This window comes from Xenopus laevis, chromosome 2S, assembly GCF_017654675.1.
Source record: "Xenopus laevis strain J_2021 chromosome 2S, Xenopus_laevis_v10.1, whole genome shotgun sequence".
NCBI classification, from domain to species: Eukaryota; Metazoa; Chordata; class Amphibia; order Anura; family Pipidae; genus Xenopus; species Xenopus laevis.
The window spans coordinates 163290647-163309781 of NC_054374.1; the positions used below are offsets into that span (position 1 = coordinate 163290647).

The 19135-nt window shown below is 40.9% G+C and overlaps 3 long non-coding RNA genes across 3 annotated transcripts; all 3 read left to right on the forward strand.

Annotated features, from left to right (window-relative positions):
• The first annotated feature begins 118 nt into the window (after window positions 1-118).
• On the forward strand, window positions 119-1066 carry LOC121400725. The gene is made up of 3 exons (XR_005965939.1): window positions 119-289; window positions 479-583; window positions 991-1066. It is a non-coding gene; the product is annotated as an uncharacterized LOC121400725 (long non-coding RNA).
• A 1129-nt stretch (window positions 1067-2195) lies between these two features.
• On the forward strand, window positions 2196-3861 carry LOC121400726. Its single transcript, XR_005965940.1, has 3 exons — window positions 2196-2367; window positions 3261-3365; window positions 3795-3861. It is a non-coding gene; the product is annotated as an uncharacterized LOC121400726 (long non-coding RNA).
• A 1921-nt stretch (window positions 3862-5782) lies between these two features.
• Window positions 5783-7323, forward strand: LOC121400727. The gene is made up of 5 exons (XR_005965941.1): window positions 5783-5960; window positions 6053-6143; window positions 6414-6532; window positions 7018-7072; window positions 7256-7323. It is a non-coding gene; the product is annotated as an uncharacterized LOC121400727 (long non-coding RNA).
• The last annotated feature ends 11812 nt before the right edge of the window (window positions 7324-19135 follow it).

Sequence of the window (19135 nt, forward strand, 5' to 3'; positions counted from 1 at the left end):
CAGGTAAGCAGAAAATAACCAGCAAATGCAAATCTATATTTTAGCAGCCTTCCTATAGAGCCAAATAGATGTGATAAAACATATTTTTAATGACACATTTAAGCACCTCCATAGATGATTCACAAATGATCTCTCTATTTACCAGGAGACACTGGTTGAAACTGGCAATACCAGCTGCCAGGATGAAGAACCAGTAGTGGAGGACCTGGGCCCTACCATCGGCCAGGAAGAGCTGGAAGAGACTGACAACCTCCAAGAACCTATTGACCCTCTGAATGAGATCTGTGAGGTAACCTGCAAAGGATTTTATTTTATAAACAATACACACAATAATATTAAAACCACCAACTCAGCATCACATTGAGCCACATTATATTCAATTAAACAAGTTATTTAGAGAGACAAATGAATGTGATGATAAATGTTTCTAATGATGTGTTTAAGCTCCTCACCCACAAAATGTGTCTTTATTTAACAGGAGTCAATAGAAAAAACTGGCACTGACACCAGCCAGAATGACTGCCCAGAGGAAGAACAGCTGGACAGTGAACTCAGCCAGATTGAGGCCGAGGAAATTGTTGAGGTTTGAGATTATTTAATATTAAACCATTTTAACTAAGGATGCACCAAATCCACTTTTTTAGATTCGGCCAAACCCTGAATCCTTCATGAAAAATTAGATAATACCAAACCGAATCTGAATCCTAATTTGCATATGCAAATTAGGGTTAGGAAAGGAAAAAGTGGAAAAAATCTTCTTTTGTGACAAAAAGTCACCTGATTTCCCTACCACCCCTAATTTACATATGCAAATTAGGATTCAAATTCGGTTCAGCCAGGCACAAGGATTCGGCAGAAGGCAGAATCCATAACCGAATCCTGGATTCGGTGCATCCCTATCAATAACATTCATATATGCAAGAATTAAGAGAAAAATTCTGCATTTATGGCAAATATTTGTTACTGATCATGTTTTTCTGTCTTAAACAGGAAGAACAACTGAGTGAGCAGAAGGAGGAGGAGGATGATGAGGAGGAGACATCCTCTAACTCCAGCCACTGCCAGGTAAGCAGAAAATAACCAGCAAATGCAAATCTATATTTTAGCAGCTTTCCTAGAGAGCCAAATAGATGTGAGAAAACATGTTATTAATGACACATGTCTTTATTTAACAGGAGTCAATAGAAAAAACTGGCACTGACACCAGCCAGAATGACTGCCCAGAGGAAGAACAGCTGGACAGTGAACTCAGCCAGATTGAGGCCGAGGAGATTGTTGAGGTTTGAGATTATTTAATATTAAACCATTTTAACCTATTTTGGACCATGCACAAATCCCTCTATCAAATGAAATGCCACAAACTACTATTTAGCCCCCCGTTTACCATAACCAAAAATCAAATGAACTATCACCCTAGAAGATCAAGAAAATAGCCAAAAGAAGTTTGAGCAGAAATATCTAATTAAACCTTTATTTTCTCAATATACATATAAAGAGGATGTATGACCTCTTGCTAATTTTACTCTATAATTAGCTGCTTGTGAAAATTATAGATATGTCTTAATTCAAACTATAGGCAAAGTAGAGTTTAACACAAGCCCTTTTAATTGAACTAATGTGGAAAATTGGCAGATATTTCCCCATTATACAAATTCCTACTCCACGTCTAATGCTGAACTCTCTTTCCATAGGGTGGAAGCACTAAGGCAACCAAATATTTTTTTTCTAGTAAAACATTAAACCATTTTAAATTGATTTTGGCCTTAATTAAGGCCCCCATCCAATCAAATCCCACAAATGATTATGTAGGTCCCTATTCCCCAATACTTATATTCCCAAATACGCAGGTGCTGAAAATACAAGTGCAATAACATACATATTTCCAATCATGTGCTATTGCAGTAGATACAACAGGGAGCGTAGCCATGATTATGCTAGAATTTTAAGAGAAATGCTGCATTTATGGCAAATATTTGTTTCTGATCATGTTTTTCTGTCTCAAACAGGAAGAACAACTGAGTGAGCAGATGGAGGAGGATGTTGATGAGGAGGAGACATCCTCTAACTCCAGCCACTGCCAGGTAAGCAGAAAATAACCAGCAAATGCAAATCTATATTTTAGCAGCCTTCCTATAGAGCCAAATAGATGTGATAAAACATATTTTTAATGACACATTTAAGCACCTCCATAGATGATTCACAAATGATCTCTCTATTTACCAGGAGACACTGGTTGAAACTGGCAATACCAGCTGCCAGGATGAAGAACCAGTAGTGGAGGACCTGGGCCCTACCATCGGCCAGGAAGAGCTGGAAGAGACTGACAACCTCCAAGAACCTATTGACCCTCTGAATGAGATCTGTGAGGTAACCTGCAAAGGATTTTATTTTATAAACAATACACACAATAATATTAAAACCACAAACTCAGCATCACATTGAGCCACATAATATTCAATTAAACAAGTTATTTAGAGAGACAAATGAATGCAGAGCCAGAACTAGGGGTAGGCAGAGTAGGCGCATGCCTAGGGCGCAATCATGGGGGGGCGCACTTTTAAGGGGAATTTCTTTTTTTTAACTCTGGTATGCTTAGCCTTTAATAGTTTTTAAACTTTATAAACCGCCTGTTCCAACTCCCTCTTGCCCATTATTCGTACTGCAAGCAGAAGTACTCCCCACCTCCCTCTTGGCTCCTGCCGGCAAAGTTACATATTATGGGGCATTATTTTGGATTTTTTGGCTGCTGCTGGCACAGGTACAGATTGGGGGCAATATGAGGGATTGGCTGCAGCTGGCACAGGTACATGGGGCAATATGGGGGCTGTTGGCACAGTACACAGATGTTTGGGGCAATTTTGCCTATTTTTGGTTGCTGCTGGCACAGGCACATATTTGGGGGACATATTGTGGATTTTTGGCTGCTGCTGGCACATGCACAGATTGGGGGTAACAATATGATAGATATTTTAGGCTATGCTGGCACAGGTACAGATTGGGGGCTTGGGTGCAATCTGATTGATTGACTGGCATTGGCACAGGTACAAATGGGGGCAACATAATGGCTGCTGGCACAGGTACAAGAGGCAACATGAATAGTAAGGTGGGAAATGGTAATGCAGGACCGGGTGGGGGCACTGATTGAAGCCCCTGCCTAGGGTGCCAAAATACCTTGGCCCGGCCCTGCATGAATGTGATGATAAATGTTTGTAATGATGTGTTTAAGCACCTCACCCACAAAATGTGTCTTTATTTAACAGGAGTCAATAGAAAAAACTGGCACTGACACCAGCCAGAATGACTGCCCAGAGGAAGAACAGCTGGACAGTGAACTCAGCCAGATTGAGGCCGAGGAAATTGTTGAGGTTTGAGATTATTTAATATTAAACCATTTTAACCTATTTTGGACCATGCACAAACCCCCCTATCAAATGAAATGCCACAAACTACTATTTAGCCCCCCTTTTACCATAGCCAAAAATCAAATGCAAATGAACTATCACCCTAGAAGATCAAAAAAATAGCCAAAAGAAGTTTGAGCAGAAATATCTAATTAAACCTTTTCTTTCGCACAAATCATTTTCGCACAAATGATTATGTAGGTCCCTATTCCCCAATACTTATATTCCCAAATGCACAGGAGCTAAAAATACAAGTGCAATAACATACATATTTCCAATCATGTGCTATTGCAGTAGATACAACTGGGAGCCATGATTATGCTAGAATTTTAAGAGAAATGCTGCATTTATGGCAAATATTTGTTACTGATCATGTTTTTCTGTCTTAAACAGGAAGAACAACTGAGTGAGCAGAAGGAGGAGGATGATGAGGAGGAGGAGACATCCTCTAACTCCAGCCACTGCCAGGTAAGCAGAAAATAACCATCAAATGCAAATCTATATTTTAGCAGCTTTCCTAGAGAGCCAAATAGATGTGAGAAAACATGTTATTAATGACACATGTCTTTATTTAACAGGAGTCAATACAAAAAACTGGCATTGACACCAGAAAGAACGACTGCCCAGAGGAAGAGCAGCAGGACAGTGACTTTAGCGAGAATGAGGCTGAGGAAATTGTTGAGGTTTGAGCTTATTTAACATTAAACCATTTCAACTTATTTTTGGTCCATGCATAGACCCCCCTATCCAACTAAATGCCAAAAAAACTATTTAGCCCCCCTTACACCCTAGAAGAACATGAGAACTGAAAACCAAGATCCAGGTCATTGTTACAAAGACAAGACAACACCCAAAAGAAGTTTTAGCAGAAATATCTAATTAAAACCTTTTTTTCTCAATATACATTTAAAGAGGATGTATGACCTCTTGCTAATTTTACTCTATAACGAGCTGCTCATGAAAATCATAGAAATGTCTTCATTCAAACTAAAATTGTAACCCTTTTAATTAAACTAATGTTGAGAAAGGGAAGATATTTCCCCGTTATACACCTTCATTCATGGTTGAGAGTTCAGTTCACATAAGAAAAAAAATGTATCAAAGTGATACCAGAAAAAAATGAGAATCCATTATACAGATTATATGTGCAAAGCAATGACATTTCCACCTGTTGTATTGCCCCCCCCCAGCATATTAACCTTTCCATCAATAATAGTTTTAACAGAACTCATCTGATAAAAACTTTCTTTTTTCTTCCCCAGGAGGATGATGCATCTCCTCTTTCCAAGAAGCTCCCGGTAAGGAAATATTACAAAACTGTATTGTGGAACACTAAAAGCACAATTTTCAGGGTTTTACTTTATTACTCCAGCCTCTGTCTTCTCCCTTAATATACCATTTACAAGTTTTCCCTATACCACCTGTTTATTTATTTATTCATCCAACTACATTATATTTTTTCAATATGAATATTTTAATATAATTATTTATCATGTTTTTAAATACAATTTTACCTTTTAGGAACCCGGGAGATTTCTGAAGTTGGGCGAGCCCATCGGAAAGGGAAGATTTGGACCAATTCATTTGGTGAGATATTCCATTCAATGTCGTCTTTTTGGATGATTTCCTATTTCTGCTTCTTGGTCTTACTTTCTATAGTATTGTCCTTTCTGTATTTTTTGTGTGTTTCTGAATTAGCCTCTAAACCTTGCTCTAGTCACTTGCAATATCTGTTGGCTTTATCCATCTGTTAAGTTTATAATCATAACAGAACTTTTTTCTACTTTTGTTACAGGGATGGCACTGTGAGAAACAAATGGAGGTGGCCATCAATATTATACCCAACAGGGAGGTAATGACTTCATACTGTTCTTATTATTAGATACTAATAAGCCTCTGGTTGCTCCTATGTTATGATTATCAGTAGAAGTAGAACATAATAACCAAATACTGACATGTCCCCAGGTCTGTGCCAGTGAAATGCTCTTCTGGGTTTAGCAGATGCATTATAGAATGGCAGTAATAACCTGATGGATGGAATTGTTTGTCATTTTTTATAACTAGGTTGGGGGTATTTTAAATGTTAATTGTATCCATTTTATGTAATTGTGTTTCTTTTGTTTTAGAATGAAAAATACCTCAATGATGAACTGGAAATTCTCCCAAAGCTTTCAGGCCACCGAAACATCATCAACTTTTATGGGGCCTACTATCATAACACAAAGAACAAGTCACAAACCCAAGGTTTATGGGTAAGGAAATGTTTATTCAGATAGGTAAAACTTTATGGACCAAATTGGCCAATCAAGAGAATTATTATAAACTTTTATTTTACATGGAAATAGGATTAGTTTTGTAAAAATACACGTCACCATAAAACAGCCCAGTTACATGTCATATATTGTATAACTGTAGCAATTATAGGCTTTATGTTCTTTATTTGTCTTCTAGATCTCTCTGGAACTGTTTGAGGGCTCAGTCAGTGGCCTCAGGGAGACAAGGAGAAACAATTCACTGGGCGAGAAGTGGACCTCGTACATTTGCAAAGAGGTCTTAAAGGTATGTCATACGGGAACCTCTCTGCTTCTATTCACGATTTATGTCAATAGTTAAATATTTATTTTCTCACTTTGATTTTATTCATTTCCCAGGGTCTGTGTCATCTTCAGAAATATCATGTCATTCATCACGACCTGAAACCTGAAAACCTCAGGCTGACATCATCCGGCGATGTGAAAATCTGTAAGTAACACTTAGGGGGGACATTTTGAAGATTTAGGAAATGTAAAGTGAGAGTGTTTTATTGTTTCATTTTCTCTCTCAATTTCTCTTGCTTAGTCTCACAAGGCCACAAATGTTCACATAAACCTTTGAAAATCTTTAATCCGACATAAACAATATTCCTTCACTAACACTTTCTCCCATGCAAATGTTTTCCAGAAAATGAACAATAATTTATTGTTGGACTGAATTTTCAACATTAGAATTAATGTTTTTGTCATTTAATTTCAGGTGATTTTGAATTTGCCACCATTGGGAAGAGGAGTTCCAGCACCAACGGGACTCCTGCATATATGGCTCCCGAGGCACTTGCCTGTCTCGTAAATGACCATCTGGACTATGACCACAGGGTATTGTTACCTTTATTTATTCTGTATATCGGCTACATGGGGTGAAGCGCATGCAATGTTTTGCTCGCTCATTTCACATAAGTCTCTCATAACAGTGAAAACAAAGTTGTAAAGTACTTGCCCTGCTATGAGAGGGGGATCTGAAGTGAGAGAGAGAAATGCATTCTAAGTGCAGGGAACAAGAATGGAACAAACCAACCTCATTTAACTACTTCTTCTTTTTGGTTTTTTTTTAACTCTGTGTAACATCAGACTTCTCTCTGGGGCTCTGTTTATTGCCATTATTTAGGAAAATGACATGTTTTCTATCAGTACAGAGTGGCATAATTCTAATGGCTGTGTTATTCACAGTTTCACATAGAGCCACTTTCAGGGGGTGGTTTGACAGCAGAACTATCAGAATAATCTATTACTGGAATGCTTTTAATGTCCCCTGTATAAACTCTTGTCTAATATTTGTTTTTTCCCTATATTTTGATATGTAGGCCGACATCTGGTCATTGGGAGTCAGCGCCATTGAAATGGCACAGGGCTATCTCCGTAAGTAACTCTTATCATGTGTCTGTCCCATCATCCATAAAGAATTGTTACTAAACAATGACACAGGGTATTAATGTGTCTAACACAGAATAATGTTGTATCCTTTGTAAATTAAACAATGAATTTTACTAAATAGTGTCATTATCACCATGTTCTAATATATTATTTTCTTCTAACCTGTAGCATACGGCAATCTGAGGGGCCACAAGCTGATCAACAGAATTCTAAAAGGTCCTACTGTAACACTCACGGGGAACAACTGGTGAGTGACTTCCCCTGAAATAGGAAAAGAGAGTGAGGGGGAGGTGGGGAAATTGACATGGAGTAAGGGGGGTACAAAAGAAAAAGAGAGTCGGGATGAAATAGGGGGGAATAGGCAAGGGAGAAGTTAAAGGGAGGGATGGGGAGCGACACCATCAAGACTTACTGATTGGTGATTAATGATTAATTGGTGTCAGTGAGTTCCTTTAAACAGGGAGGCTTATGGGATATTCAGGGCACATGGCTGTCCTTGTGGGTTCTGATTCCTTTAATAGTATTTTTATGGCATGAACTGTTTCATAAAATATTATATTTATAACATGAACAATTATAATATTGACTAAATTTTGTTTTTTCCAGGAGTGAAGAATTCTACTTCTTTATCAGCGAGTGCGTGCAGAAAAATCCAAATAAAAGACCCACCGCACGCGAGCTCCTCGGGCACCCCTTTATTACTGGGCTCCGTGATGAAATGGGTGTGAAGAGGAGCATCGCTAAAGAACTACAGAAAGGGTGGAAGAACTAAAGAAATGAAGAACTGAAGCACAAAGGCACCATCGGGGGGAGGGACGGGGGCATAAGGGGCCCATTTGTCATCTTGGGCCCCAGTATAACATCTTGGTCCCCGATGGCAGCCTACAAGAAAGAAATATGGAATCCAACAAAGAACAACATCTATTTGTTTGAAAAGAAACCAATAAACTATTCATTATTCATTTGATTTATTTGGTTTTATTTTTTTTTGTTTTCTAAAAAATATGTATTCAGTCCATAATTGTTTAGTTTCTTGTATACTGACACAAGGGGAGACCTTCTTAGTGAGTAGGAGAAGTTAATTACAGACAAAGTTCTAAAATAATAAATAGAATAAAATGTATTTGGGCAAATCCACTATTATTTGTAGAAATAATAGTGTAAAGGACCATAAATCCTCAAAAAGCAGCTTTCTAGGGCTCCGGACGGCCAAGATAAAATTGCGGCCTAGTACCACAATGGAAGTTGGGGACTCGTGTAACCGCCAATCCAGCGGCGGGCCCGTCCGGAAACTGCATGTGAATTCACCCAGCCACACAGACTGTTTATACAGAGTTAAGTCAGACACAGCTCCCAGATCACACCTGCCCAGCCAGTATAAGGCACAGGGTCAAAGTAGAGTTCCAGCAAAGGAGCTTCAAAATTAACCCCTTCTTGTAAGACTGATAACCCACTTGTGGAGACCTGACAGCATATGTGCAAAATTGCCATTGCAATTAACATTAGTAGTCATCCCTTTCTCTGCTGGAAAACACCACTCTGCTGTATACTCTGGCAGCAAAGCAATACAAAGAAGCTCTGCTCTGGCTCTCTAATAGAGTACCCCCACTCTGGGTCCTGAAAGGCCCTAAATTAATGCAGACATGGAGCATTGATGTTACTGTAACCCAGTGATCAAGGCATTTCACATACACCTCAGGCTGGGCACATACAGAGGGACATCTAGCGCTATATACCGTGATCTGAGTATGGGCAAAAACAAGTCTAAAACAATCCTCTCCACATAAATTGAAGAACTAAAAATGGATGTGTAAGGAATTCTTACCCTGGTGGTCTAGTGGTGGTGCGGCGGGGACGCCCGCCGCACCGTCCTGCTCCCTCACTGCCGGCTTCCTAGTGTGCGCCGCCTGCACTTCCGTATTTTATAGGCGCATGTGCGCTGGCGTGATGACGTCAGCGTGCAATGGCGCAAAATTCAAACAGGATTTAAAGGGACATTTTCTTCTATGTCATTGCCCTGGCGTGATGACGTCAGCGTGCAATGGCGCAAAATTCAAACAGGATTTAAAGGGACATTTTCTTCTATGTCATTGCCCGTGGTTTTGTTCCTGGTGCTGTTAGCTGTTGCTATTCTGTTTGAATCTGATCCTGATTATCTGTTTTGACCCCTGCCTGGCTGTTTGATTACTCTGATCTCTGGAACCTGACCCTTGCCTGAAACCGAACTTGATTCTGCTTAACCCTCCTGTTTGACGTTCTGGTTTGACCTCTGCCTGTTATTTGACTCCGATACTGCCTCCTCCCGAAGCCAAAGGTGGTCACACTACTGGTGAAGCCGAGACCAGGGAGCTTGGCACTAGTTCTGGTTAAGGGTGCCGACCGTGACAGGATGTTTCATTACTCAGAGCAAACTTGCAAATGGTACGAAAAAGAGTGACCACTGCAGAGGGACGTATATCTGGGCTAGAGGAGAGGTGTGACCCACTACTCAATCAGATACAATAACTTACCCAACAGATACGCACCCTGGCAGATCTCCTGGAGGACTATGAGAATCGCCAACAGAGGAACAACCAGAGATAATCAGTCTCCCTGAAAGATCTGAGGGTAACAACCCAGAGGCATTCATAGAGAGCTGGAAAAAAAGACACCCTGGGAGTGAACAATCTGTCCTCGTGTTTTGTAGTGGAGTGGGCTCACCGAGTCCCAGGGAGGCCCCCTATTCCTGGGACACCCCTAGGCCCTTCCTGCTGCGCTTACTGAACTATAGAGACGGAGATACCATCCTGGCACTGGCATGAGACAAACGGGACCTAATCCATGAAGGTAACAGGATTGCAATATACACTGACTACTCGTCTGGTCTACAAAAGAAACGTAATACCTTTATGGAAGTCAAGAGAAAATTGAGGAATGGGGATTGGCACATGGGAAATGTAAAAAATTATTGTATCTCTAGCGCATCCCCAGTGTTTTTGAATGTGAGTGTGGTTGGACAGCATGCCGCCCCCTAAAATCCTGCCGCCCAAGGCCTGGGCCTAGGTGGCCTTTCTACAAATCCGGGCCTGAGCAGTCCTCAAACCGTCAAAGAAACCAGAAGGGTTTGGGTAGGTTCTTCCTTTTCTTCTCCCCACTGAATGACTTAGACACAATTCTGAGACACTAACAGAGGGCCCCCGACCCCCTCAATGGGCACATTCCTATACACTTGATAATGTATGGAAATGGGCAAACCCGCAGCCTAAACTTGACCCTGGAACTTCATATCGGAGAAGGGCGATAGAGGTGCCCTTAGGTAAGGCTCTGGACTATGTTTCAGAACACTTTATTATTCAGGGACAGTAAGATATCCTGTCACTCTAATGAGATGGGGTAGGAGGGCCAAGCTATAACAATTGGCAAACATATATATAGGGAAGAGGTGACAACTCCTGATGGCAATGCCATCAGGAGTTCCTTTTTGTGAGAGGTCTCCACGCAACAGTTACAGTTCATGAGATACTTTTTGTGAGAGGTCTCCACGCAACAGTTACAGTTCAGGGTAAAAGCCCACCAAGTTACAAGGTTGGCCAGGGTGGGTTTGGGACTGTTAATGTTACTATGCAATGTTATTACTATTACATGCATGTTGTATTTTCTTACTTTTACCCCCCTCCACCTCCCCCCAAGGCCGTGGCCTGCACAACACTATCCTGCCCATCTCACCCTAGTGGCATGGTGGACCAAGTGTAGGGGCCCTAGCCAAATCTTTTTTTAATAACTTGTAGGGGCCCTGACCAAATGTTTTTTTCAATAACTTGTAAGGGGCCCTGGCCACATATGTTTTTTTTTTAAAAAACTAGTAGGGGATGTTACAGCACTAAGCTGGGAGAGGACGTGGGCATAGGGTAGGATTCACAAACACAACTCCTTTTAGGGAATGAGCTCTTTATTTAGCATGGCAACTTCACGTAACAGGTTTTTCTCAGAATCTAGATGGTAGCCAGCCTGCAATGAGTCTGCATGAGGATAATGCCAGGGTTGGGCACTGCTACTGCTGGTCACTGGAACATGTGGGTACAGTTGTGATGGTTTACAGCTGGGCAGTCTCTGTGATCTTCCATTTGTATAAAAAGACTAACAAATTTGAATTCTTAACAGACACCTTTGTAAGCCAGAAAGGGAACAACCCCTGTCATAAATGCAGAACAGGGTTTGAGTCCTTCTGCCAACCACAAAGGCAGCTTCCACAAGAGCCAATCACATGATAGGCCAGGCATGCCATTAGAAGTACCAATCCGACTATGAATTATAATGGTGCCAATCACAGCTAATACTGTTTGGCCAATGGGGTGCCATTTGGTGAGCATGCCCAGTTTAGTCTGAATGTAGGATCCAGACAGTACACAGCTCTTGGGGTCATCTATGTGTATTGAGTCACAGAGGGGTCACTTACCGAGGAATGCAGGTCTGGCTATCCAACATCAAAAACCACATAGGGAAAGGTTATCATACACATACCATTTGTTGAAGCAGTTAGGAGCAACTAAGCCATAACATAATAAGCCATTTATCCCCTCCCAAATAATAGTTTGTTTTATCACAGGGGGTCATTGGCCACCAATGTTTTTTTTATTATTTAACTTGTTGGGGGCCCTGACCACCAAAACTTGTAAGGGGGCCCTGGGCACCAAAGTACTTTTTTTAACTTGTAGGGGGCACTTAATGTTTTAATGCTTGTGTCTTGTGTGGCCTTCATATGGATGGGTGAGGGAGGATTGGTGAGGGGGCCCCATAAAGTTCTGTTGTGTGGGGCCCCATGATTTCTGATAGCAGCCCTGCTAACAAGTAGTTATTTACCAAATAATTGTGTCTCTGTCATTGGTTTCCCTGAGTTACTGCACCTGGGTGTTGCACATTGTATTACATATGGAGTAAGGAATTAGGGCAGGTAGTGAACAGAGTCAGGAAGAGGCAAGGAGTTAAAGGACCAGTAACACCATTTTTTATTTTTAGAAAAAAAAAATGCATATACATTACTTACCTCCAATATGCTGATCTTTCCTGCTGTTTGGGTAAGACATCAGAAAAAACTAAAACCGGCACTGTCCCACGACGTCCACAGGGTCTCCGCCATCTTCTTGCTTGTTCCCTTCTTCTCCCTTACGTGCTCGCTGCTGTGTCTCTCTTCCGGCACCCGACTTCCTGGTTTGTGGCGTCACTTCCGGTTTTGTGACAGTCTTTAGCCCCCAGTGTTGTACTCCACACAGCCCTCATTGGTTTTGTCTCTTTCTCCCACCATTCTCTGCATTTCTCTCTCTCCCTGCTCCTTTACCCAGCCGTTCCTTCAGATTGCCTGCCTCTCCATGCATCTCGCTCTCTCTCTGCCTGCTCGTTTACCCAGCCGTTCCGTTAGATTCTCTGCCTCCCCCTGTATTTCTCTCTCTCCCTGCTCCTTTACCCAGCCGTTCCTTCAGATTGCCTGCTTCCCCGTGCATCTTGCTCTCTCTCTCTCTGCCTGCTCGTTTACCCAGCCGGCAGTTTCACTAATCACCGCTCTGGCTCCCACGCTGTATTTGGACTTCCGGTTACTGACTTCCGGTACTGTGCGGCGGATCAGCGTCGGGGACGCGCACAAAGTGGTCGCCTTTTCGCCGTTTTCCATGGCAATGGAGAATAGGTATTCTAAAAATTTTTTTAAAAAAATGCTAGGTATATTATATTAATGTAGTACGGCATGACCATTATTTTTAACATGTAGAATGGATTTCTTGAATAAAAATTTTTGATGTTACTGGTCCTTTAATAACCCAGGAGATCAAAAACCAGGTTCAAAGCTTAGGCAGGAACTGTAGCAAACAGAGACAGATTGGGCAAGGAACATAGAAGGAAATAATCTTTTACATTCAAATTTGGCACTAATGTGACATCATGGCATAACTATTGGTGGATGGGAGACCCAGGAAGAAATTCAAAAGAGACAAAACCAGGTATAGGCAAATAAATGTGCAAGAATACATGTTATTCATCCCAGAGTATGAAATGAGGGATTGGAAAATGTCTAATGTGGGGCCACTATTCAAAAAGGGGAAACTGGTCACAGCTTGAACACTATAAGCCGGTTAGTTTTACATCAGTAGTGGGTTAGCATTTGGAAGAGAAACTTTAATACATTTCAAATCATAATAATATGAATTTGTGACAGCATTTTATGTGGAATAGATCTTGCCTTCGATGAGGAGCTGAAAAGGAAAGTAAAGTCTGGGATGGCAGTGAATGTGATCGACTTAGATTTGGCTACATCATTTGATACAGAGCCACACAGAAGGTTACTGATTAAATTAAAGAATGTTGGCCTGGGACATAGTATTTGTACCTGGATAGAGAACTGGATGAGGGATATGTGGTGGTAAATGGAATTTTTTTTTATTGAACCAGTGTTGTTAGTGGACAACTACAAGGCTCTGTCCTTGGCCCTCTGCTTTTTAATTTATTTATTAATGACCTTGTGGTGGGCTGATGAGTAAACCGCAGGTTCCTGATTTGTTCTGCTGAAGAAGAACTGAGAGAAAAGAAGGATGAATAGGTTCACCTACAAGCATGTGGAATAATTCTTTAGGGAATGTCCAGAAAGTGCACAGTAGATTTAAATATCATCTGCAAGTCTGTTCCCCCAAAGAGGCTAACTTGCATAGGGTCTGTATTGTCATCAGATAGTTATAGTGTTGGTGGAGAAATTCAAGCCTTAGGGAAGTATCCATGAAGCACTAATATGGTTAGATCTCACTCATCATCTCTCATTGGATAGATTAGGGTTAGATTAGTGAATGAGGGAAAGGTTACCCTTTGATAAATACCCATTTAAATATCCCATAGAAATGATGAGCACCCTTGTTCCAGAGCCCCAATCTGGTACTTTAACCTCCACTGCTGTTTCTGGTTTGACCCATTTATTGTACTTTATTCAAACTATAGACATAAATGAAAGGGATACAATAAGATGATGGTAGAGTCATTCCTGTATACAAGGTTCGTATTTTCTCATTCAAAGCAGTAACTGTTTAAAATGACACATTCTCCCAATTCTTTATGCGCAAATTTGTTAAATTGTTATAGCACGGGAGCTGCCACCTCCATCATCAGTGTCAATGGTTGAGAGGAGCTTTGGATGCAGGTACCTTTAAAGCCGGGGTATCCAAAATCTTCAAACTTCATGTAAAAATCATGTAAACATTAAATAAACCCAATATGCTGGTTTTGCTTCCAGTAAGGATTAATTATATTTTAGTTTGTATCAAGTACAAGGAACTGTCTTATTGTTACACAGAAAAAGGAAATCATTTTTAAAGATTCTTTTTAAAGAGTCTATGGGAGATAGCCTTTCCATAATTCCAAATTTTCTGGATAACGGGTTTCCTGATAATGGCTCCAATACTTGTAAAGCAATATATATGATCCCAAAAATCTGTATTTAAGTTTTGTTTTCCATGGAACAGAATGCTAACAATTCTTTTATGGATGTATATCATAATGGGACAACATCAATAAAAGTAGACCTCCCATTGGTAAAGTCAGTTGAGAAACTCACCTCAGATGGCAGCGCTCCAATAGGTACCAGTGGATTCAATCACCCCCCCTCCCGCCATCATCCAAACTAATGGGGTAATGGAGTATGATCTGAGCAGACCCGGGCAGAGACGTATACTTTATGTACCCCGAGAGTATCTCAGTGGTGGCTAATATTAAATCTACCCTAGACAAAGCTGAGGTGGCAATAGTATACCATGAGTATTGTTTGAGATGCGGGTGTTTCCCCCTCCATACATCTGTGAGGCTGGTTGTTTCCAGCCAATTGGCAATGGCTACTGAGTCATAGGCTACTGGACAGAGCCCATATGAAAATCTTCTACCCAAAGGGTTGGGAATGCACTCAAGGGTGCCCCTTTCTGTAGAATCTCATTGAGGACTTGCAAGTCAGCTGGAGGGGGGAGATAAACATTAAATATTATGTATAATGGGTTGTGCACCCTCAACTTCAGAATTAAGTATCTACCAACCCCGTCAGAGATTAGGCATTCAAGTGAACAGTATGGATGTTCTAACTAAAGCTGGCCATAGATGCAAAGATCGGACTTTCCCATCTCCCGACCCGCCACTAACCATTCAGATCAAAGTCTTACCAGTCAGATAAGTTAAAGAACAGATCAGCGATGTTCTGCCCCTGACAGCAATCGTACGATATCTATGTCCAACCAAAGCTGGTGACAGTCTCCCACTGAAAATCATACGATCGGCAATACACGCAGAGATATTATCGGCAGCCGACAGAAATTTCCTAACCTGTCCGATCGACCAAACGACCGATCTCCGCCGGACGAAAAATGCCGGGACTCTCCACACACGGTCCGAAAATCGTACGGATCCTCGATTCGTACGATCAGATCTTTGCGTCTATGGCCAGCTTTAGATTGCCACTGTATGTAGAGAATTCAGTGTGTTAGGCACCCAGTTCCATTAAGGCACACACTCTCTGCCCTACTAGGTGGGTCTCTTGGAGCATAATAAGATCTGCCCCTGACTTTCTCAGTTGGCCTATCATTATGGATTTTTTATTTTATCATTGAGACACCGGGTGTTTCAAGATAAAGTAAGTTTGTCTTATACCATCAGCCATAACAATAAAGTTATCAATAGTTATGAGAGAAGCTTTCTGGGGGGCGTATTTGCTGGCAACCATAAAGCAACTTTGTCCTTCTCACGTCATGTTCAGAGAGTGACCTGGATATTGGATCTATTCTTCTTCTTCTCATCTGCCCTTACTTGGGCCTCAGTGGAACCTGATGGTGCAGGTAAGTCCTCTCACCTCCATGTTCCTCAATTCACTTCACTCCCTAGATTTTTGGAAAGTTCACATTCTGGTGAATACAAAACGGTTATGTTTTAATGACATTTATGAAAATCACCTAAAAATATTGCAATTGGTCGTTTTTTTATATAAGAAAAACAAATATTTTTGGAAAGAAGACATTCTGACGAATCCAAAATGGTTATGTCTTTCTACTTCAAACTACTCAACTGCAACACTACGCTAAAGGCAGCGGTTATTAGGAGATTCATGAAAATCACCTAAAAATATTGCAATTGGTTGTTTTTTCTAAAAAAAAGAACAAATATTTTCGAAAGAAGACATCCTGAAGAATCCAAAATGATAATGTCTTTCTACTTTAAACTACTTAACTGCAACGCTACGCTAAAAGCAGTGGTTTTTATGATATTTTTGAAAATCGCCTAGAAATAGTGCAATCGGTCGTTTTTTCTAAAACAAATCAAATATTTATTAAAAAAACACATTCTGCCGAATCCAAAATGGTTATGTCTTTCTACATCAAACTACACAACTGCAACACTAAGCTAAAGGCAGTGTTTTTATAGCTGGTCCCCTGTCAGTGTAAAACACTCTCATTCTCTCTCCATCCACATTCTTTGCTGCTGCTGTGTTCCTTCCCATAATTTTGAGCTTTCTGGATAACAGATCCCATACCTGTACTAATGAATAAAACCCACATTTTACAGTTTATCACCGGTCCCCTGTCTGTGTAAAACACTCTCATTCTATCTCCATCCACATTCTCTGCTACTGCTGTGTTCCTTCCCATAATTTGGATCTTTCTGGATAACAGATCCCATACCTGTACTAATGAGTAAAACCCACATTTTACAGTTTATCGTTGGTCCCCTGTCTGTGTAAAACACTTTCATTCTCCCTCCATCCACATTCTCTGCTGCTGCTGTGTTCCTTCCCATAATTTGGATCTTTCTGGATAACAGATCCTATACCTGTACTAATGAGTAAAACCCACATTTTACATTTATTGCTGGTCCCCTGTCTGTGTAAAACACTCTCATCCTCTCTCCATCCACATTCTCTACTGCTGTGGGTAAAAAGAAAAAAAAAACAACTGAAGTCTCTTCAATTTGCTCCTGAGAGGGATAAAATTCCTTCCTGACTCCGAGATGGAAATTGGACCAGTCCCTGGATCAACTTTGTACTAAGAGTCAATTTAAGTAACTTATTTTCTCCCATTCTAAAAAGCCACTTAACCCCTTCTTGACACTTTCCAATGTATCTGCCAGTACAACTGATTCAGGGAGAGAAATCCACAGCTCTCTGTGTAAAAAAAAATCTAATTTGCAGCCTAAGATAAAACCTCTTAATTTACATAGAAGCCCTCATTCTCATCATGTCTTATAGGGACTTGCCTCTTTATTTTCTTTATGACCATTTCTACTTATTTTACATTCTCAGTTCATTGGCCCATAGGTTGATGACCATTTCCTGCCTCACTGTTACAAAGAGCTTTGCAAGGGGTGCTCCATCCTCTTTGGTCTGCAGCAGTTGATCTGGGTGGATGTTGTCAACAAGGCCCCGGAAGTGTTTGTGCTTGAACCCTAAAGGATGGCAGTTGGAGCCCTGTTTTAAATACTGGATCATGGCTAAATAAAGGTGGCCATACAATGCATGCACAGACTTGTACAGTGATTGTGTGTGACCAATCCTGACCTATGTTGACTATGGATGTACTATGAATATACTATGGATATTGGATGTTTTTGGGATCTGGTAGGTTTGAGAATTTCTTCTGCTGGCAGATGAGAACATGGTCATCTTTGCTGGATGTTTGTGAGCTTTGCATGAATGATTGAAACAATATTACCTACCTTTGTAGATGCCAGAACCTGGGCAAAGGGGAGAGGCCAATGACATGGGAGGGGAAACATATTGATATAGTGAATAAATCCACAACATTGGAGGCAAGGCTGTGATGTCTTATGACTGCCATTGGCTGCAAAAAACAAACACAGGAGAAATGGACAGGCCCTTGAAAAACCAGGTTGTCCACTTCAAAACCGGACAGGTGGCACCCCTTCTTCTATACTCTTTCCCCATGGGTCCAATAGGCCAGAGAGTGTACCAGGTCATGTATGGCCTCCTTTAGACCAAAGAAAGGCAGAAAGGCTGACCTGGTTTGTATGCAGGATCAAAAGGGGCACTAATACTAAGGGGCATATTTATCAAAGGTCGGGTGATAGTGTTTTTTTATAACCTTCAATGACCTTAAAACTCTAGTATCTTATTTATGAAAAAAATTGAACGTCTAAAACTCGAACGAATTTTATCAACCCAAAAACTCAAATTCGACAGAACTCAGATTGTATTTTTTCTCTGAAAAAAACTCAAGTCAGGAAGGCTATTAACATCTTCAAATGAGTCACTGGACCTTTGCCATTGACTTCTACATCTTCTACATGAACTCGGCAGGTTTTAGTTGGCATACTATCAAATTCAAATAGTTCCCAGGGTCGAGGTATGATCAATCTCAAATTCGAGTTTGGATTATTCCCAACACCAATTTGTGAGTTTTGACCAAAAATCCAACTCAAAAATTCAAATTTAGAATTCAAACCTTAATTAATCTGCCCCTGTATCGTCAGCCATCATTGCAGTTTTTTTAAAAAAAAACATTGGTGGGCGGTGGCAGGAGCCTATAGAGTAATTATATAATAGATTGGTGGCTAGGGGTTTAATAAAATAAAAAAAAACACATTTTAGTTCAGTAGAACTGAACTCATAGCTTTGAGTTTTTAGCTCTGGCTCCTTTTGTAGCTTTGGGACTTCAATTTCGGCTCCTTTCGTGGCTTTGGGTCTTTTCATGGCTTCAGGACTTCAACTTTGTGCTTTGGCTCCATTCGCAGCTTCGGGACTTTGGCTCTTTAGGACTTCAGAGGTTCAGCAAGACTTTGGTGCTGTCAAGGGGGGCCCAGCTATTTTGAAAAAGGAAGCACAGCCAGGCCCCCCTTTAGGCCCAGGCCCAGCATAACAGTACCCCCTATGCCCCCTGATGGCGGCCCTGAATAGATTCCCCCATCTCAGCCTTTTATCAAGGCTTGAGGGACCAGATAGGTTTCTTGTTTGGTTTATGATTAAGGAATAATAAATCACCTACTTTCAATCGGCAATTTAGTTTGTATTTGGCTTCTCTTTTATACCCTGAACTGCTGAAGTGACAA